Source organism: Monodelphis domestica, chromosome 8 (assembly GCF_027887165.1).
Source record: "Monodelphis domestica isolate mMonDom1 chromosome 8, mMonDom1.pri, whole genome shotgun sequence".
In the NCBI taxonomy this organism is placed as follows: Eukaryota; Metazoa; Chordata; class Mammalia; order Didelphimorphia; family Didelphidae; genus Monodelphis; species Monodelphis domestica.
Genome location: NC_077234.1, coordinates 83,159,950 through 83,183,473, shown reverse-complemented (window position 1 = coordinate 83,183,473; position 23,524 = coordinate 83,159,950).

The following is a 23,524-nucleotide window of genomic DNA, read 5'->3' as shown; positions in this document are numbered from 1 at the left end:
TCTAGTTAGAGATGTTCAGTAAGGAATTGACCAGGTGGTACTGGAATTCAGGAAAGAGATTTCTAAGAGAGATGTCTTTGAGATTGTACCTCATCTTTGTAAACCTAGAGCTTGAATTCTGGGTCATGGGTTATATCTTGGGAGTATGTCTCACGGAATTCTCTCACTGGTCCATGATCTTGCCAAAGACATAAAAATGTTTGGGCTTCTATTCTCTATAAATGCATAGATAACTGTGCTATGCGAGGGTAGTCCTCTGGGGACAGGATAACATGAAATATTAATAATTATGAAAGAGTGACTTACTCATAGTCAATATGTGTCAGGGATAGGATCTGAGGAAATGTCTTTCTAACCCAAGTCCAGCCTTCTATCCACTATGTTGTCCTTTGGCAAAATGTTACACTATAATAATCCACATCAATAAAAAGGAAATAAAGGAATATGTTAAGGTGGTGTTCTTACCATTCATGAACAATTAGTGTAAAGCTGTTTTCTGATCTTTTTTAGTATTATTTTTAAATTTAGGAGTAGGACCTGAGAAGGTAGATGGTGAAGATCATCCAGAGTTGAGGTTGACTCAGCATGAATAATGAAAGGACAAGAAATGCAAGTGATTCCGGGGTGGGATAGTAAATAGTTGGACTGTTAAAAATAAGGCCAGAACAAAGATGATACACAAAGAGAACTATGGGGAATAAAGAGAATTGATGTTTTAATGGAGACAAAGGATAGTTCTAGAAGGAGAGAATGGTAGATGCTAAGATGAAGGACCAGAGATTATAATCAAAGAAGGAAATTTCAGAGTTCAAAATAATGAAAGTGAGAATTGGCAATAATGGGGAGATCTAAAGTTTTATCCACTTCAGTGAGTGGCTGAGCTAAAATAAAGTAGAAAGTAAAGGAAGTTGATGAGTTGAGAATTGGACCCAGGGTTGTGCTGGAGCCAGCTGATTGTGAAATTTTCATTATGTGGATCTATACTTTGGAGATCAGCAAATGTCACAAATCAAGACTTTATTTATTTTAAGAAAAATCCTTACCTTCCATCTTGGAACAATAATGTGGAACAATACTGTGTATTGATTCCAAAGCAGAAAAGTGGGTTAGGCAATGGGAGTCAAGTGATTTGCCCAGGGTCATACAGCTAGGAAGTGAATTTAGGACCACCAGTCTCTAAGACTGACTCTCAATCTACTGAGCCCCCCTCCCATAACTCAAGGGGTATTCAGGGAAGACTAGCACCTCTGGTATGAGGGTTTGCCGAGCTCTTTTCAGGGCTGCTTTCCTCTTTTGATGTCCACCTGCCACCCAGCTCTCACCTGTTGTTCCAAAAAGCTGGAGTGTGTACAATGACCACAACCTGACAAACTGTCTCATGAGTGGACTAAGCCAGGTGTGTACCAGGTAACTGACAGGTCTTAAGGGCAGTAGTCATGTCTTAGCTCAATTATTTATCCCCTCTCCTGTTACTTAGTCTTGTACTCTACATGCAGTAACCAGTGGAAGAATGAATGACACAGCCAGTCATTTGAGTTAATGTTTCTCATTGATTTGGTTACCTGTAGGAGGATAATGGACTCTGACTCAATGATTTTTTGGGGGGAGGGTGTGTGTGAAAGGGATTTTGTAAGCTTTATGATGAACACACACACATACACATATAGGGTGTCCTTGTGCTCTCACCAGTGTATGGAATTCGTAATACTGAAACATTCTCCAATCCTGCAGGTTTGCTACTCTTCCGTTGCTTAGAGCCACTTACAGAGTTGCCTGTGGCTCAGAGAGGGGGCGACTTACTCATGGTCACATAACTAACATGGGCCAAAGGTAAGTTGCAACTAAGTCTCTCTACCCCACGGCCAGCCTTCTAGTCACTTTGTTGCCTCTTGACAAAGTGTTGCATAATATTTATATTATACAGTATCATATTATTATTAATAACAATATATAATAAAGTATAATATGGATACTAAATGAAACAAAGCAACGTACTAGTGTATTGTTGATATTGTCGTTAGAGTTCTACTGAGGCATCAGGAGACTTTTTGTTTGGTCTTCCTTTTTTTTCTCCTTACCACCATGCCCATATAACACTGACTGATCTGGATTCTAGTCTTTTCTCTGCAATACTGAGCCATCTTGAGCAAAACACTCTCAATCTCTGTTTCTTCCTCATCAGTAAAATGAAGGTGTTGGACTAGATACTATGGGAGGGAGGAAGAAATGGGAAGGAAGGAATGAGCATTTATAAAGGGCTTACTACTAAGTGCCAGCCTCTGCTAAGCATTTTTTATAGATACTTCATTTGGCCCTCTCTGGTTCTTTGATGCTCTAACATGCTCTATTTGGTCTGCTAAGGGCTCCGGGCCATGATAGTAAAGCCCATCCAGGTCATACCTATTTAGCAACCCTGGAAATCGAAACTATTTCATGAGAGGAAAACTATTGCTCTGGTCTTTACAGTGGCCTGGGAGTTTTAATAACAGCGCTCATTACAACTTTCAATTCTTACTCGGTGAGTCTTTCTTGAATTATCCAGATAATTACTTCTCTCCTTTCTCATGTTCTGGAGCCCTGAACTAAGCAGCAGGACTCGGTTCAATGCTTTTTGCACATATTATGTAGAAGAGGGAGAATGTTCTCATCAGAGCATAAACATGTAGGAAGAGTATTTACCAAATTCTCTGAGTTGAATGCTTGAGTTCTAAATAGAACTCTGATTACCTTCTCACCCTATGATTTTCTATTTGCATTTTCATTCTTCTGGCTGGTGAGTCATGACAGGGTGAGAAAAGGAGTAGATGATTACAATCACTTAAACTGGTTTAATCTTCTTAATTTAATTTAATTATTTTTAGTATCTAGTATTTAGTAAAATGCTTTGTATATGTCCTTGCTTATTCTCTTCCAGAATACATGAGTAGAGACCACATCCTGATGTGTTGTGCACTGAGCCAGAATGGAATATTTGCTCTAAACTCATGAGAGAGAAGTATTCCGTTCAAGCTCTGGCCTTATCACTTATAAGAAATGACTTTGGGCCAGTTACTTAACCAACTTGGCCTTCATTCTTCTCATCTGTAATGGGGAGTCTTTGGCAGTACTCACCTCATGAAAGTATTGGAGGGAAAGGGTTTTATAAGCTTTAAAGCATTAGGTGAATGTGAACATTATAATTTACATTATTAATAATCACAAATTCTTGTGAAAAACCTTTATAAATGGTCATTATCCTGAACTTTAAGATTTTATTTATTTTGCCAATTACATGTAATAAATATATGATCCAAATAGTCTCCCTCTCTTCTCTGCTCCTCCCTTCTGGAACTGGCAAACATTTCAATCTGGGTTATACATGTATTATCAAACAAAACCCAGTTCCATATTGTTCATTTTTGTGAGTGAATAAACTTATAAAACCAAAACCCCTAAATGTATACTCAATAAACAAGTGAAAAATCATATGCTCTTATCAGCATTCTTTCTCCAAAAGTAGAACTTTAAGATTTTAAAAGTATTTCATGGGGGCAGCTGGGTAGCTCAGTGAATTGAGAGCCAGGCCTAGAGATGGGAGGTCCTAGGTTCAAACCTGGCCTCAGACACTTCTCAGCTGTGTGACCCTGGGCAAGTCACTTGACCCCCATTGCCTAGCCTTACCACTCTTCTGCCTTGGAACCAATACACAGTATTGATTCCAAGATGGAAGGTAAGGGCTTTAATAAAAATGACAGCTTTTATCCTACCAATGAAAAAAGAAAAATCATGACTTGTAGTAGTCATGATATCTTGCTTCTTTTTCTACTGAACCACATTTCCTCTCTAGGGACTTATACAGTATTGTATGAGATAAAAATGATGACCAATGCCCACTCAACTGTGATGAGCACAAGTACCCCACTCACTCAAATAAAGGAGACCTGGAATAAGAAGGTAGGAGTAAAAAGAGGAAGTTGCTTATTCCCTTCATGAAAGAGAGCACTTCAATGATGGGATTTTCCTTCCCCCCTTGTAATACCTATAATTTAGCTTAGAAGCTTGACCCAGTTAGCAAATAGTCAACCACAATTTATAACACCTGTAGCATGCTGGGGCATACTCGGGGCACAGTCTAGTAAAAGGAGAGGGGGTTAGGGGTTTCTGGGGATGACACATTTGTCAGCATGTGTGGAAATAGCACATTACTCAGTTAGGCATTTTTTGAGAAACATATTCTGAGAGTAACACAGAGCCCACTCCTCACATGCTTCTTCCCTTGAGCTGATGCTGGGCACACATATCCCTACACACACACACAAATTCAGGCACTCATCTCCTTAGACACTCACTTCTATGCCCTGAAACAATCCATTGTTGGTTCTGTCTTGCTGTTGATGTTTTACAAATTTGTGAAATTTGGAGAAATTTAGGACAGTCTACAGAGTGTGGCACACATTTATACATTATTGTGATAATTGGTAATCTCTGAAGCTGTTTCTGTCCCTGAGATTTTGTGATTCCCCAAACTGAATCCGATAAAGAGTGTCTTTTGATGTTACTTGACATCTCTATCTGCTTGGTTTTTTTATCCCTTGAATAATATTTTAAAACCAGTGCTTATTTCCAGCACATTTCACTTAAAGCAAATCTCCTTCCACACAAGAAAAATGGTTTAGCCACACGTCACAGTCTGCCAGATATTACTGTCTCCTTAATAGGAAGACAGAACCACAATATATGTAGGGTACTACATATACCCTTGGAGTTGTGAAATCCTACCACATTATCTGCACCTGTCATTTGGAACTGATTTTCCTAGGAGTGATCAGCTATCTCATTTTCAACCTGAAAAGGAATATTTGATCATGTTTGTATACTTCCATGTGAGACTTTGTGAGTGGGAGGGGAAGTTTCCCAGGGTTTCAGTTCCAATTTAAAGAATTATAATTGCAGTTCAATTGTCAGCAGAGAGGACAGGAAGGGAACAATGCAGGGCCATGAAGCCAATGTGGATAGTACTGGCAAAGAGATGCTTAGTTTATTAAACCTAGAATTTGCTCTAACAAAAAACAGTGAAGAAGATAATTTCCTTTCAATTCAAATCAAATCAATTCAGTATAATAAATACCTGTTAAACTTCGCACCTAGGAAGAGTGTACACAGTGTGTTTTCAAGGTCTTCTTAGACTTCTTTTCTGAGCCCTCTCCTTTAAATACCCAGAGACTCATATTGCTAGCTAGTTTTCTAGGGCTCCTCGCTGGGCAATACCTATTTTGAAGCTGCCTATCTTTTGCTGCTAGGACACTGCATTGCATAATATCAATCCACAGCCCCTTCTTGTTGAAACGCCCTCTTCCCTCCACCTTGCCCCATCTCCTTCCTTCTCATGCATCTCTGATGGTTCCTTCCTAGGACCCTCATTGCTTCTTTCTTCATCCCTTAAGTGTGGGTGTTCCTCAGAATGGTACTTTTGGTTTCTCTTTCCTTTTAATACACTCTCTGCACAATCTTTTTCCTCCAGTCCCATGGCTGAAATTATTATATCGATGCAAATATTTTCCAAATATATGTGTCCACCTCCATCTTTCACCTGAGAGAAGAATACCAAGCAGTGGACAAATCCTATTAAACATACATTCATAAATGCTCAAGAAAGCATGCAATAAATCATCATGACCAGATCTCAGAGGAATGAGCAGAGGGCCATTTGCTAGCTGTGGTCTATACCTATTCATCCATCAATATCTTGAATGGATCTTTAATTTCATCATAGGGATTGGATCTTTAATTTCATCATAGGGGCAATGGCTTCAACAGGCTGGCTAAACCTTGTGAGGGTAGCCATTGGGTCATAGACCCCTGGTGAACCAGGGCTTTGCTCACCCAGTATGTGAAGACTGCTTCGGCAGAACAGGCAGAAGAAACCAACAAGAAGGTTCAACGGCTGAGATGGCAACGCAACAAAGCACTGTGGAGTGCTTAGGGCGTGTTGGAGCACAAAGGACAACATGGCCATCCAGTGCAGCTGAGGAAGTCTCCAGGTGTAACGATTTTTCGTGCCACTGGACCCAGGCTTCCAACGCCAAGAGAGTGGGACTGTCTCTGTGCATTGACTTTTCCACTTAAATCTCCTTCACACACAAGTGTCTTTGTGCACACTCATCTATCATAGATGAAAACGCACAAAGACAATCGTCATCCTCGGTTACCAAGAGACTACTACTATCTTTTGCACTGCCTCATGTTCTAAATTCTTTGCAACCACTGTATTTCCTGCAGACATACCTGTTTTTTTGTTCTGTTCTTTCAGGGACCTGCTGTCTACTAAAATGAATCTGAGAAACTTTTGAGCTAAAGAGTTCCTGGTAGCCTGTAGCTCATAGAAAAAGTTCCTTTGGAAATATTTGTTTTTATTGTAGCCTGTAGTTCCTTAACTTAAGGAAATGACCTAAAGTATTGAAATCTCAGGCAGACTCAGCAGAGAGATAATTTTGGGGACAGAGAAATCTGTTCATTTTTTTCTACATTCCTTCTCCCACATAAAAAAGAATATGGTTTGTATCTCTGAGTAATACTGGTCCTGATTTTTTTTAATGCCATTATATATAACCTAACCACTAATAGATTCCTACTTTTATTTAAGAGTCAATTTAGTTTTAGAAATATCTCTTTGATGGAATGGTGCAAAATGGAAAGACAGTATGGTATAGTGGCAAATTTTCTGGATTGAGTGTTGGAAGAGCTAGATTCTAGTCTGGGTTCTACAAGTGGGAGCATGGATGCATTCTGCTACAATGACCCCTTGTGGTAACCCAGTTCAGAATATCATGGGATATAGACAAAGCCATAGTCATTTTAAGCTAATTACAGGGTTTATTGAATAATACACATGTATTGGTAATATCCCCTGTTATACACAAACTATCTGGACTTACGAATATAAGAAAAGTATAAGAAAATATGTGTATATCCACTTCACTCTCAATTATTGGATTCCCAGGGAAATCAAGTTGCAATTTAAGACAGTGGGCTGTTTGGATGAAGTGCAACTATTGGATGACCCATAGATTTAAGATCCTACATAGTTTTATTCTAAATTGGACAAAAGGGACCTTAGAGATATTCCAAATTCAAGCAGGTTAGAAGTACAAAAATTAAGAGCTGATAGAATTGTTTTGGAAATTGCACTCCAGGGTATTTTATAACCTCCCCCTTCCTTTTTGGGAGAAGAGACTGATCATATTATCCTGCTTCACCATTGAAACTACTGAAAAGCAGTGTCAAAGAATCTATGAAATTGCCCACCTATCTCTTAACCCTACTGTTTCTTTGGACCAAACAGTGAAAAACCAGGGTCTTAGCTTTCTGAAAATTTCCCCAGTGATTGGGTATAATCCACAAATCTTTTCATTGACACTTGGGATGTATGCAAGTCCTAGGTCTACTCAACCATTGTAATGGTCATCAATTACTAATGAATACTTTCAACTGATGACCATCATAATGGTCTGCAAAAATTAAAATTAATGTCAATAATAAAAATATTATATTTTAGGAGATTTATTAATGATCATTAGAAATCAAGGAATAAAGAAGATACAAAATAAAAGACCATATGCCCATGACTGATTAGCCCATTTAAAATCCCTGAGTTTAGCTTACCACTGCCACTATGCTGGCTGCAAGCCCAAGAAAGAGGTCCAAGAGGGCCACCCACTCGCTAATATCCTGTGTCTACAGGAAGTACAAAATTATAGTCAGTGTGCCCCTGGGAAATATACTTCTTTTTTAGGGTAACAGATTTTCAATTATACATTCCTCCCTGAGATCCATGGGAGACTAGTCTCTCCAATGGATCTTGTAAACGTAATCAACTTTGAAATTACAATAATTTGGGAATAAAAGGAAAAGAGAACAAAACCAATGATTGCTAGACTCATTGACAAAAAGCCAGTTAGGGGGCAGTCCCCCTTGGTATAAGAATATACATACAAAAACAAATGCATTCAACCCCACACAGTTCAAATAACCACATCCCAAAGTTAACTCTGGATCTTCTGGTGCAGTGTGTTGTCTGTGTAGATATCTTCATGGTGCCTTCTCCAAACAGTTCACTTTCTGGATTTGGAGAGGTAGCATGTTTCTTAAACTAAAATTACTCTCAAAAAGAATTTAAACTTTGCATTTTAGAATAATAATACACCCCCCCCCCAAAGAGGGTGATTGAAAAACACAAGGATCACTTAGGGATGAATGGCTGAGTTATGAGGTATATGAATCAATTGGCAAGAGAAAATCTAAAAACATAAAAAAAATCTTCTGGATGAAATATAGACTATCAAAGACTTATGTGTAAAAATTTTAAGTAAAGGATAATTAACCTATAACAGGTCCTTGAATCAGGGCCCAATTAAAGTAATTTCTATCCAGCAAGTCTTTGGACAAAATGCATTGATATTTCACTTACCCATGTGCAGCCAATACTACCAGAAGTTGCCATACTGTAAGAGAGAAAAGGGACTATATTATAGGAGCAAATGGGAGCCATAATGAAGCCAGAATAATCAATGTCATATATTTTATATAGAGTGTGTGGTACAAGGAACACCTGCCTTTAACAGCCGCAACCTTGAGTCTCACACATAATTAGGTCCTTTTGCTTTTTTTGTAGAATGTCATCAATTCACATAGGATTGGTTTGGTCTCTTTGACCTTGTGCTCTATTGACACTATGCAAGTAACTTTGTGCTTCTTTGGCACTGTGCAATGACTCTCTTTGTATTTCCTTCTCCTGGAATCAGACAAAATCATTAAGCAAAGTCCCATAAATTTTTCTTAAACAATCAATGGCATCATTTTTATAGTCTAAAGCTTTTTGGGTATGCATTGACATCAGGGCAAATGTATTTTAAACCTGTATTACTGCAAAATCAAAAAAGTTAAAGAAAAATCTTCTCAATACTGTTGACATGTGTTTCAAACACAAAAAGGAGAGAAAAAGAAAACTGAAATAGTATATTGCACATGCAAGTAAAACAATAATTAAAAAGTTTAAAAAAAATAAAAATATATAGCTTATAATCATTGACACACTGTGTCAGCTAAGGAAAGGTAGAATACAAAGGTTTATCACCCAAAAATGAGATCCATTTCCTTTTCAAACTTGGCCATGATCTATTGTTTACAGAGTAACAGATTTTATAAAGAACAAAAGTACAACAGGTAATGCACATTCCAGAAATATTAAAATTCCCAAAGTTGTAATAGCCCATTTAATGACAATAGCAAACAAAGCCACTTTCATATTTTACATAAGTCTGCTGTATAACATTTAAAGCTAATGGATACTTATCAGGTTTTTCAGGTGTAGTAAATCTTTCAACCTTAGTTGAGATATTTTTAAACAAAGTAAAACTTATCTGGGTCTAGAACATTAATAAGAAAACTAGATTGTTCTGATGGAAGTAAATTAAACTGAAGAGTTACAAATGAGAGATGCTCCATCTTGGGAGCCATCCAATGGTACCATGCCCTGGGATCAACTTCACAGCTCCTTTGGTATGAGACTGTTATGCCCCATCCATTCATATTTTTATAAATGCAAGAGGTGAGGATTATAATTGTACTTTACTTCAGCTACTAAAATGGACCCTTTACATCTTGTTATAAATAACTCAGAGGTAGGCAAAATGATCAGTCAGAGTTGTTGAAAAAAAATTTTTTAGATCATATCTAAAGATCCCTTAAAATCAATTTGAGATATTTAGCTCATTAAATTTACCAAAGGTTGTTAACCAGGTTGACAGAGTCCATCCATCATCTGTGTGACAATTTACAAATCCAAAATGGAAGAAAAATCCGTTTTATATGGGCTTATTCAATAATATTTTTTCAGTATAGTTATAGGGGAAAGGTAACAGAACATATCAGTAATTAAAACTCAGTAGATTAAACTGATTCAGTAACAGAATAGTATTGAATACATTAATATATGAACTTAAAACAACAAAATTAAATCTTAAAACAATCAGAAAAATACAATAAAATACAGAGATTTTAATAAAATAATATAGTCTGAAAAGGCTTAAAATTTTCACCTGCAGTCTCTTTGAAGTTCCTTTCTCTATCTGTCCAGATTCTTTTTGTTAGATTTTTTTTTTTGGCTCTCCCTTAGTGAGGGAGAATTCCTTGCTGAACATGGTGAGGAGGAATCCCAAATTGGATGACTCATAGAGACTGCGTAGGCCAAAATGGCAAAGGGTTGTAGGGAGATGAATTTCTCCCCTGAATCTCAGGTAAGATAAGTAAAAGAATCAGTGCACTCATGAATGATAGAAGCTGTTTGAAATAGGCAAGGTACTGCTCTTTCATAGAGTACTCCATGCTTGTAATTTACTTCCTGTTTGGAGGAGTAACTTCCTTCTTCCCTTCCCCCCTGAGGTAAAATGCTAGGGAGCAGCCTGTCCCCCAGATATGTGGAGAGGGAGTTAGGAGGCTAATCATTGCCTAAGGAGAAAATACACCCCAGTTTTTACTAGCTAGTTTGTGATTCTGAAGACACAACTATAGGCCAGGAGATCATGAGGAGGATTCAGGAGTGGAATCAGGCAGTATCAGCAACAGCAATGCCAGAGGCAGCAGTGAGGAACTGAGGAACATGGGCTCAAGAAGATGGGAAAGAGAAGCAGCTTATTTCTTCTTCTCCAATAGTCCCCTGGCTAAAAATAGCCTGGCCAGTAGGGAGGGCAACTGGGCAAAAAGTAAGGAAAGAAAAAGGCAGCAGTTCCAAAGAGAGTGTGTGTGTGTGTGGGGTGGGTGTGTGGGGTGGTGGTGGGTGAAAAGCCTTGGCAAGAGAAACATGGCTTAAAATTTATCTAGGCTATCTTAAAAAAAATAGAGAATTCTTTTCTCCGAGAGGTTGCCATCATTGTAAAAATTAAAATTAGTTTCAATACTAAAAATGTTATATTTTAGGAGATTTGTTAATGATCATTAGAAATCATAGAATAAAGACGATACAAAATAAAGACCATATGCCCATGACTGATTAGGCACTTCAAAATCCCTGTGCTTAGCTTACACCATCACCATACTGGCTGCAAGCCCAAGAAAGAGGCCCAAGAGGACCGCCCACTCTCTAATATCCTCTGTCTATAGGAAGTATGTAATGACACGAAGTTAGGGGGCTCCTGGGAAATTTACTTCTTTTTTAGGGTAACAGATTTCAGTTATACAAGTCCAATACATTGTATAAATTGATATGACTTTAAACATGACTCAATGGTAAAATGATTCAAATAGGGTCCCAGGAATCCCAACTGTTCCCGAGATTAAGCCTTTATATTTGGAAGCCCAACATTGTATTGGAGAGTATGAATAAGTTTCAATTATGAAGAACCACCCTGGAACTAATGACTTGGTAGAGAATCTGCTACAAAAAGTAAGGGCCATTTATATATAAGCACTGAGATATACTGGTATTTTAAACTAAGTGTCCCTACAGAGAATGTTCCATTCTGCAATTTAAATGCTCTTCTTTGAATAGGGAAACAACTAGACACCTTCTCCCAAATATTCCAGTGAGGGATAATTACAACTAGGTCAGCTCTCAAAGGTTTTTATTTTCTACCATTCATCCAGGGTAGCACAAAGCCATCCTGATTTAGAGTGAGTCAAACATTTCAACACTGGTGGAGCATGGCATCTTTCCTATTTGGATGCAGAATGTATAGGAAGCTATATCAAGAAACCATACTGGGAGCACTATTCAGGTCATATTAGATTTCCTTGTTTGGTGCTATAATTAAAATTTTCTCCCCAAAAGGTCAATGTTCTAAAAAAAAATGCCTGCCACAGCACAGAAATGCATTGCCACTCAGCTCCTTCACTGAAGAACAGATCATTTCTATTAACCTGAAGTCAATCATTTGGTCTCCAGTATCTGGAAAGTGGCAAAATACCATTATGGGGAATGATATAGGATTTGAGATGAAGATGATCATTAATGGAATACATATAAGAATAACATGATGATTCTTCTCCAGAAACAAGAATTCTGTTTCTTAAATAAATTGAGGCAAATTCTTCTCCTCCTGTTTTCCTCATTCCTCAAGAGGGAATGAGAACTTAATTGAAACTTACATTAATCTTTTTTTTGAGGGCTACAGAAGTTCAGATCAAGAAGTGAAAAGAGCTCAGAAATCTTCTATTAGTGTTTTTGAGTTGCCACAAGGCTTATATTTTCAAGTTATATCACATTTTAGCCCAAGACAGTCTACTTATCCTGTAATTGATTGAATTTCTGTATTCCCAGAACAGGCAATAAGTAGGAAAAAGGAAACAAATAGAATAAAGTGAGCAGAGCTTGAACAAAATGATTCTGAAAAAAAAATGTACATTTATTTTGTATATCAAGAGTAAGCATGAAGAATGGATTCTTTTAGCCATAGTGAGTGGCGGTATTGAGGTGGGTTAGGTGGAGACAGTTCCACTTCCACACCAACTTTTTAAAAGCACCTATTATATGTAAGGTTCTATGTTAGGTGTGGAGAGAAATGAAAAGACAAAAAATTCTTGTCCATTCCTTCATAGTTTTTCTGATGTTTGCAAAGATATAAGGTAAAAAAGAACGTAATCATATTTTTGGCTTCTAGTTACTCACATTTCCAGGCTATTTCCCACAAAATAGTCAAAATAATATTACTAAAGAATATATTACTAGGTGACTCCTTTTCTTGAGAATCTCTGGTAACTCCTTATTGCCCTTACAAGAAAATATATACTCAATTAAACATTTAAAATCCTTTAAAATCTGTCTCTCTCTCTCTCTCTCTCTCTCTCTCTCTATATATATATATATATATATATATATATATTTAACATGTATAGATAATATATACTTAAGAAAGACTACATGTTGTAATAGATAGAATGCCACATCTGGAGTCAGTAAGATATGTTGAAATCCTGCACTAGTTGGATGAGTATAAACAAACCATTCAATTTCACTGAACTTCAAAGATAATAATATCTACAATGTCTATATCTTGTATCTGGCACCAATGATCTGTCTTCAATAAGCCCATTTTTGAAAATATAATTTTACTATCTGAATCCCAACTTCAGTTTTATCTCCAACATCTCTCTCTCTGTCTCTCTCTCTGTCTCTCTCTGTCTCTCTCTGTCTCTCTCTCCCCTCCCCTCTCCTCCCCTCCCCTCTCCTCTTCTCTCCTCTCCTCTCCTCTCCTCTCCTCTCCTCTCCTCTCCTCTCCTCTCCTCTCCTCTCCTCTCCTCTCCTCTCCTCTCCTCTCCTCTCCTCTCCTCTCCTCTCCTCTCCTCTCCTCTCCTCTCCTCTCCTCTCCTCTCCTCTCCTCTCCTCTCCTCTCCTCTCCTCTCCTCTCCCCTCCCCTCCCCTCCTCTCCCCTCCCCTCCCCTCCCCTCCTCTCACCTCCCCTCCTCTCCTCTCCCCTCCCCTCTCCTCTCCTCTCCCCTCTCCTCTCCTCTCCTCTCCTCTCCTCTCCTCTCCTCTCCTCTCCTCTCCTCTCCTCTCCTCTCCCCTCCCCTCCCCTCCTCTCCCCTCCCCTCCCCTCCCCTCCCCTCCTCTCACCTCCCCTCCTCTCCTCTCCCCTCCCCTCTCCTCTACTCTCCCCTCTCCTCTCCTCTCCTCTCCTCTCCTCTCCTCTCCTCTCCTCTCCTCTCCTCTCCTCTCCTCTCCTCTCCTCTCCTCTCCTCTCCTCTCCTCTCCTCTCCTCTCTCTTTCTCTCAGCTAGTTTCTTGCATCTGTGGGGACAAACCTCTGTTTACATGCCATATAGTGTGAATATATCTGTGTGTGCTTTTGTCTGTTTGCTGTGCCACATAACAAAGTTCTTGTTTTATGTAAAAAAATAGTGCATATTTTGCAAATCTTAAAGCACCATCCCCCATGAATCTCAATTATTATTATGATTATCTCTTTATAAATGTTGTCCCTCCATTAAGCTCTTTGAGGGTAAGGATCTCTTTTTTTTTAATCATCTTTGTGTCCTTGGAATTAAGCACAGTGCCTTGCATCTCTTGGATGCTTAATATCCATTTCTTATATTGGAATGAATTAGTTAATTCAAAGTACAATTTGAGAGAGAGAAATGTCAACAAAAGTACTATGAGAGTTTGCAGATGAGGGAGCAATCAATTACTTCTGGCTGGAAAGATGAGAGAAGACTTCATAGAGGAGATGGCATTCAAGAAGAATAAGTAACAAAACAGCAGCTAAGGTTGTGTTGTGTCCATAAAGGAAGGCCATTCTACATAGAGAGAACAGTGTGACCTTTAAGGCACAAAAAATTAGGGAACATGCTTAAAGAAGGATGATAAGTCAAGTTTGGTGATTTCAGAGAAAATGAACAATAGTGTGAATCCATGATATTCTCCACAGGGAATGTGCTTCTTACTATTCTCAGGTTACTGACAAAGTAAGGAGTATCCAGAAAAGGGCAATCAGGAGAATAAAGAGTATTAAAATTAGGTCAATAAGGATTAGTTGAAAGGACATTCATTATCTCAGAGAAGAAAATAATTAATGGGAACATGATAGATGCCTTGAAGCATTTGAAAGGTTGTCATAGGTAGAAGAGAGATTAGATTTGTTTTTCTTAATACTAGAAATCTTGGAGAAATAGGTGGGAATTTCAGAGAGACAGATTTTGGATTCATGTAAGAAAAATAAATTTCCTTGATGTTAGAGGCTGAATGAGAAGATAACTTCTTTTGACTTGAGTTCTTTAAGTGAAGACTGGATGCTGTCTTGTTGGGGATATTGAAGAGAGGATTTTTGTTCAGGTATGGGTAAGGTTCTTTCTGATTCTGACATTCTGGGAATCCATGATCCTTTTTGCCATATTTGTAATTTGCCTTTTCTGAAATCCATGGAGATCATTAATCAAAACAAATGGAGAGACATTACATCACTGTACTTCCTAATTCTTTCTAAGTGGGATAGAATTAAGTGTATTATTCTCAGAATGAGTATTCAGCTTATACCCTATTTCTTACAGTTTAGCACCCAGTTTTTAGTCTGACTCGAGAAGGGGATGTGGAGGCTAGTTTGTTGCTTTTGGTGACTGTTTTATCTAGAAGTTCCAGAGATGAGCTTGGGAAGAGTGATTGATAATAAGAAACAAGGGGCCCAATTCAGGGATGTTTGACAGTTCAGTTACTCCTGTGTGGAGTGGAATCTCAGGATTCTGTACCCCAAAGTCACTCTAATGAGCAGACAGGAGACTTGATAAGATGCTGGCAGAAAAATGGCCTTCATGAGAGAGAAGGAGAAGATGGGGGCACTGCTCTGAGTGGTCAACCCAAAGCAACGTCCAAGGGTATACAAGTGAATTCAGAATTTATAAGAAATCAATACAATGCTTCTCTTTAGTTACTATTATAAGGAAGAGATGTTTGCAGAGAAAAGAGACATGAGACCAACAGGGAAAGATTCTGGAATGCTGCAGGAGGGGGTTGAGCTGGGAACTCAGAAGCAGTTAGTCTCTCTGGGGGTTTGCTGACTTCAAGCACCTGGAAAGATTTTGCTGCCAAAGACCTGGTGGAGTTCCTTGCTGTTGAGACTTGTGTTTCCCTTGGAAGAAGATCTCTGAACCTGAAGCTAATCTGAAACAACATCCAGTCATCTGTGGCTGTCAGTGAGTGGGAGGTCAGAGTCCATCTGGACTTGGGACCTTTCCCTGGATCCCGGCCTGATCTATTATTGACCAAGTATCTCTAATAAAGTCAAGAGAGGGTTTTAGTACAGGATAGATAGATAGGGACTGGGTTTACAGCTTAGCAGGACAGGGAGATAGAGTAGAAAAATCAACTGTATGAAGATCCTTCATGCAAAAACTTTAGATTTTGGGGTACTTTAGTTAGTAAAATTAGTGTTAGGGATTTTCCCCTTACCCTCTTAACTTCTCCCTTTTGAAAATAAATACACTCCCATTTACTGTGACTTTGTTATCTGTGTAGGCTCTGCCTGGTCCAGACCGTCTGTTGGGCCCTTGTACCCACAGTGTAAATTCTTGGTTATTGGCCCAAGTAACTTCGTTGAGGAAAAACATATTTCCTCTACTTAGCACTCTAGGTCTTGAGCCTCCATCCCATATATCTATCTATCCAACTAGCCACTCGTAATGAAGACACTGATAGTTTTTATAATCTTTTAATTTATAGTTGCCCTTAAAAAGACTATTTAGAAAATGTTGCTTCAGTACATATCCCTTTAAGCCAGAGAATGGAAAAGATTATTACACTTTCTACTTCTGAGCTATATAGATTAGCCTAGCCAGTTACTCATTCATGTAGATGCTGCATTGCCTTGTCAGAATACAGCTCAGAGCAATATATTTCAGCTTAATTTTTTAAGTCAGAAAAACAAACGTAGCTGTTTTGTAGCAAAGGAGCTATAAAAACCCATCTGGTTTTTCTGCTCAATTCAGAGGTGGCTGCAGAAAGCAATAGGCACTTGTTTGGTGATGCTGATGGGCAATTGGCTATCACTGAAGCTTGTGGCTAATGAAGTAAATTTGATCTTCCACCAATCAGGAATCACTTAGCTGGGGCCTTCTGTCAGCTGACTGTTCCTGATACCCTCAGCTATGACAGAATCATTTTAACTCTTCCTTTAAGTCCTCGATTCTCCCTCTTAAGTTCCTAAGTCAGGCTCTTCTTTATCTTTTAGGGACTTAAATGAGTCACGTGATTCTCAATGACTCACATTGCATGTAAAAAAATCACTTCTTCAAATTTCCTTATAAAGCTGAACTTCAAAAAAAAAACCTTATTCTCCAAATGTTTATATGATTCTCATTTTTAAATTTTATCTCATCATAAAGTTACATGCAGATGAGCTGAGGTATTCATAATGCTTGTACTTCAGCATGGTCTCTGTCTATTTAGTGGTCTAAACTGTTTGGTTCCACTCATATTTTCCATTTTTAACACATAATAGATTTTCTCTCTCTTTAAAATAGCAAATCGTTCCCACACAAGGGAGGAATCATTCTACATTTTTCACATGGGGAATTTGCTTTTTATATTTATATTTACATAATAGTTCATTTTATGTACAAAACTATTCAAATCACATCTTAAAATCATGATTCTTATTTTTCAACTCTTTAGTTGTCAAAATGTTCACCTATAACAATGGCAATATCTTACATTCTTTGGCATATATTTTAATGTAAAAATACTTTTTCTGCCATTTTCATTCCTAAACTCCTCCACAAAGAAAGGGCCTTATGAGAAGAATATGTTTTATATTTGGTACATTTTATCTTGCCCAAAGTAAGGCTAACCTGGCTTAATTTAAGACACAATGGGTGGGGGCTTGGGTTCAAATTTGGCCGCATATATTTCCTAGCTGTGGGACCCTGGGCAATTCACTTAACTCTTTTTGCCTAGCCCTAACTACTCTTCTGCCTTGAAACTAAGACACAGTATTGATTCTAAGATGGAAAGTAAGGATTAAAGAAAAAAAGACATATGGGTGAGAAGGGAAGAGAAAAAAAGAAATAAGAGAATATAAGGTCCTCATATGAAATCTCAAATGAACTGGGGGTAGAGTAAGAAAAGATACAATCAAGATATTTCCTAGGTCTTGAGTGTAATTTTCTTCTAGTCATGGATTCTAGAGGGAGACCACAGTTTTTCTATAAAAGGCTACTGCATTATTACAATAAGCTCTGACCAATTCTAGTTTGATGGGTTTGTCATCTTTTAATTCATTAGGGTAGTTGGGGAAAGCAGAGAAGAGTTAAGAGTTTTAAAGGGGTTGTATTTTAGGAAAATCACTTTAGAGATTGAATAAAGAACCAGTTAACCAACTTCTCTTTTCTCTTGCCTCAGTATATAGTAGGTGTTTAATAATTGTTTCAAATAGAATGGGATAGAGCAAAGGGGTGAATGGAAAGTTACTCAGAAAGCCTGTGTGTTGTTCCTGCAGTGAAAAGCTCTGGGCAATTTGGGTTAGGGGACAAAAGCCCTGATTGGGTGGAGAAATGTCACAAAGAATTGGTGTCATCAATCCTCAAAGACAGATTTTGCCAGCTTCACAGTTTTATCCTCCAAAGTTTCAAGTAAGTTTTTCTTATTTTCCCAGTTAGTCAAACAGGAGTCATTGTGTAAAGGAACCTTGAGAATTTTCAATGAGAATCCAAATGTTAATTAAAACATATGAATATGTCATTAACATGATGAAATGACAAGGCTTTTTGTCTAATGAGCTCTAAAGGTAGGATTCAGGAAAAATAAGACTCTAATACAATACTTTTCTTCAGTTATGAAACATATGAATGAAAATCACATTTCTAATTTTGGCCTTGACTTTCATTTTCCTTAAAAGGGATTCTCCATTTTTACATTTTATTTCACTCTTTACTTCCCACTCATTTTTCTCCTTTAAAAAAACTCACCTGCCATTTCATCTAGGTGGGTAGTTTCCCCATAAGAATTTTCCTCTACCAGTGATGTTGGGCATCTTATTTATAATTTATAATCTTAGAGAGTTGTTTGGGGTATTTTTTGACTTTTCAAGGATCATATTAGCAAGTGTAGGTCAGAGGTAACTTTGGATCTCAGGTGCTCTTGGTTGTGAGACCAAAACTCTGTTGACTCTATGATGCTCTCTTTCATTGTGTGTCATATCCCCTTTCTTTCGTTTTGTCTTCTCTTCTATTAATTAAAAAAAACAAGTTTCCAAACAATGAATATATTAATTTATGAAATTGTTCAAACATAAAAAGAAGTCACATTGTCCTTTTCTTTTTTTATTTAAAAAAATTGCCATTCATTTTTAATGAACAGATAATGCTTGTAGTCCTTGAGATAAGTAGAATAGCTGGTGATTGTTTTCAAGATGAAAAATGGCTATGAACTACAGTGACCTGGAAATAGTTGATTGAGGAATCTTGGTCGATGGAAGGCAGAAACATGAAGCAACAGCAAGACAATTTTAATCTGATCTGATAGCTTGATTGTTGCTTTCTAATATACATAAAGAAAAAGGAAATCATGTGTATTATTAAGTGCACATTAATGTCCCACTTTGGAGATTCAGTAATAGTTCTTGCAGAAGATTCTACAATGAGGTGCTAATTGCCTCAAAACTGATTTAATTGAGAAAAACTCACTGTTATGAGTTACTGCTTTCTGCTCTTGTGCAGACCAAGTTTAAAGCTGAAAGAATTAAAGAGGACATCATTATCTAAGTTAGTCTCTTTCTGGGGACTGCTTAAAGGAAGGCTTCAAAGCCTGCCTTGATTTTTCTTTGTTTCTGATCTGGGGAATAAGTGGTATTTCCAAAAAGTTGGCTCTCCTTTGGCTTTTCTTTACTACTTTATTGTGATGATAGCTCATGTGCCTACTATATCACAGAGTAAGGCATTCCCCTTTTACTTTCCCCTCTTTCTCCTTCTCTCCAAGTTATTTTTCTTCATACACATTCAATATGACTGGTATAATAGATGATATTTGAGGGTATATTTGATGGATACTAGATAACTAATGGATCAGGTAGTTATCTTCTTTTGCCTACCCTCCTCCCTTTTATATCTCTCTTCTCCCTTTTCCAATCTCCCTTCCTCCCCTCTTTTTCCCTTTAGTTTCCCCTTCCCCCTTCTTCTTCAGCCTCCTTCTAAGTCACTCAAGGTGAGCTATGATGTTTCAGAGGAAATACTCCTTTCTCTTCTTTTTCTTTGGTAAGGGTTTATTGGGGAAAACAGGACAAGATAGAAGATGGAGGTAAGAGGGGTGGAGGTTTCCCTATTACCTACAGTGAGTCTTAGGTTAGAGGATATTGAGAGAAATGGCAATTCAACCACTACCATGAAACAGAGCCAGTCAGAGAGAGATATATGGAGTATTGTCCTTCTTCTGCCTTCAAAACAGCCAGGCCACCTCCAGCTTGATTATCCCAAGTCCCAGAGATAAACCCAGCTTCTTCCTTCAGGGTCACCACCATCAGCCCAAAGCCCAGAAAAATAGTCACCATTGGATTGGCTCTAAACTGCTTTTCTGGTCACATTCCAAATGGAATTTTCCTTTGATTGACAGCTGATCAATCTCCAGCTTCTTGTCTTTTGCATGCATGCCTCTTCCACACTGGTCCCAAAGAGATAATGAAATAATTTCAAGTGATGCCAATCCAAGAATCTATTTCCTCATTCTTTAGCAGTGGAGGTACAATAAATAGGGATTAGACTACTTGTACTTGACTTTACATCTGATACTACATGATTCAGTTATTAGAAAAAAGGTTCTCATCCCACTTGGGACCTGCATCACCTTCTACTACCTTTTTACCTTTTATTTTAAAGTCTCTCTGATACTAGAAAGAGAGGTATTTGTTCTGGGCTGTGAAAGCTTCCCATCAGAAGTTGCCAAAAAAAGTACCTCTCCTTTTCATCCTAATTTTGGAATGACCTTATTTTATTAAAAAACAACAACAACAACAACAACAACCCTCATTTAGTATTTCCCAAAGGTTCCCATACTTCAGAGTCTGATTTCAAGAGAGGTAATTAATTAATTAATTAGACTCATTGTCCTCACCTGAAATATGGAAGGAAAAACATTTTAAGTATATTCATGGTATAGCTCATACTTACGTCTAAGTTTCCCTGAAAGTGGAATTGGAACATTCCCAAATTCTTCACAGGCATTCAAAATAAGTGTCCTTTGACAGTTTATATTTTTTATTTCACCGTACAAAAAATGCATAAAAAGCAAAGGAGTCCCAGAAGTTTCCTCCCCTTCCACCACTTGCTTCTGCTATTGGTGCCTTCTCCTCTAAGGTAATTGTCAATTTACCCTGAATTTGTCTAGTATATACTGATTTGTGAACATGAGCTACCTGAGAGCAAAGAATACTTATAGAGAAAACACTTGTTAAACAATTATTATGTTCTAGGTCCTCAGGGAGCTTACATTTGTATGTCTTCCTGTCAATGTTTAGAAGTGAGCAAGGGGGAAGAGTGGGCATGGTGTGTAATTGACTCAGAAATATCTTGGCAGCCTGGTTCTAAGCAACAAAAAGTGAAAGCTTGATGATCAGAATCCAATGCCCTAGAGTCAGTAGGAAATGATAGATGGAATGCAGATGACACAGTATGGAAACTTTTTTTTTCCCCTTTGGATCACCTGAGCTTAAGCGTAGTGCCAGATTCAGAGTAGAAATGCAGAATGCACTCAGAATGCCCATTAGAGTTGTTCCCCCACAATGTTCCTACAGGGGAGTCTAGCAATAGGAACAAGTGCTCACTGTCATATCCGACTTTCTTAGGAACTCAAGGCAATAGTGGTGTGGGCAATGAGCAGATTTTCACTCTTGACTTTCTTTCTTTATCCCACTATTTCATGGGACTTGTCTTCCAGCTTGAGGGGCCTCATTAACAGCCCTCTTATTTTTCTAGTAAATATGATGCTGAAGAAATAAATATCCCTTTAGAAGGTGGGTACCTGCATTCTTCAACTTGGGAAGTCATTCATCTAGGATGACTCTCCAGGTAATCCCTAAATTAAGAAAGTTCATTCTTAAGACTTTGATTAGGCTGTATATAATCACATGTTTTCCTTTACCAGATGTTTATTCTATGGGAATTCCATTGATGCCTTGGCCACTAATACAGGGAAAATTTGTCCTTGGGAAATCTAGTCTCTGATTAGTTCTCAGCCAAAGAAAAAAGAAAAGCAGAAGACAGAAAGAACTTGACATCCAGAAGTATTTTGCCACATGGGTGACACTAACAGCTCACTGAGTACTTCTGCAAGTCACCATCAACTATTCTCAGTGGGGTTCCCATACTCCTTAGAACTGCTCTGTTGTGCTTTCAGCCTTTATTCCAAGCTAGGGTGGAGGACAGAGTAGAATGGGGATTGGCAGGAGAAGTGTTATGACCTGATCATTTTTATAGACCATGAGGTAGAAGCACCTTTTCTGACAAGAGCTGATCTTTCTGATGCTTAACTGATTCTCTTGGAGGTAGCCTCCATCTCTGGGAACCCTTCATAGAGACTCTTTGTGTTCCTTTAGCACTGTACCAGAGTAGATCTCTAGCCTCCTTGGTAAATTGATCTTCAAATACCTTTAAACAAAGGTCCAATCCCATAATCTTATCAAGTTTATTGAAGATGCCAAATTGTTCCAAGGAAACCCAAATAAGCACAATGGACAGTGATTTCCAATTCCTTCTCTGCACAACTGTTTGATTAGTTTGATAAAATAGTGGCTATTGGAACTCTGTCTGATGCTGGAGATTTTGAGATTGACCCAATTAATTTGGAAAAGTTTGCTGGAAGAAACTTTAAAAGCTATCCAGTCTAACCCTCTCATTTTACAGATAAGGAAAATCGACACTTGGGGATTGAGGTTTTAATCATCTGGTGAAAAGGTAGGGAAGGAGACTTGGAATATATTCCTGGAGTAGGAGAAATGCTTAGGTACCTTTCCACAGGTAAATACTATTTCTATGACAGTAGATAGCTTAAAAAAGTTGTCCTAACAGAATATCTTATAGCAAGTTCCTTTAGGCTTGGTTTAGGATAGGAGTTAATTATTTTGTGTGTGTCATGAATTCCTGTGGCAGTTTGGCAAAGCCTATGCATCCCTTCCACCATTTTTTTTTATGACCTTAGTACTTTAGTTGTTCAGTCATTTAGTCATGTCTAACCCTTTGTGACCCCATTTGGGTTTTTAAACTTTCATTTCATCTTTGTTGTGAAATTTTTTCATTATAAATATATTTTATTTATAAAGATATTTCATTTTTTATTATGTTAAACATAATAACAAATTTCCACATAAGTTTCCTGAAGTGATGTGATCCAAATTTTCTCTTTCCCTTCTCCCTCCTGCAGCTGGAAAGCAATTCAAACTGGGTTATGTATATATTGTCATGCAAAACGTATTTTCACATTGTTCATTTTTTTAAGAGAAGAATCATATAAAACCTAAACCCCAAAACAAAAACCCAAATAAGCTAAAGTGAAAAATCATATGCTTTGATCTGCATTCCAAGTCTAACAGTCTTTCTCTGGAGGTGGATAACATTCTTTGTTATAAGTCTATTTGGGGTTTCTTGGCAAAGAAACTGGAGTGGTAAGCTATTTTCTTTTCCAATTCAGTTTAAAAACGAAGAAACTGAGGCAAACAGGATAAGTAACTTGCCCAGGCTTACACAGCAGATAAATGTTTAAGGCTAGATTTCAACTCAGAAAGATGAGTCTTCTGATTCCAGGTCCAGTGTTCTATCCACTGTGTTCCCTAGCTGCACTCCCCACTCCCCACTCCCATTACTTATGAAATTGGAAGCTTTGATTTGCTGCATTTCAAATCTGGGCTTGTTTGCCTCTCATCAGAAAGCCTCCGAATATTGTTTTTTAAATGCATAAAATAATACACAGAGGATTGTAAGGAAAACCAATTATATTGAAATACGGTTATAAAAATTTATTTTTAAAAAATTTCATGGACTCAAGTTAAGAACCCCTCAGTGGAGTTTTTAAGATATAGAAGAAT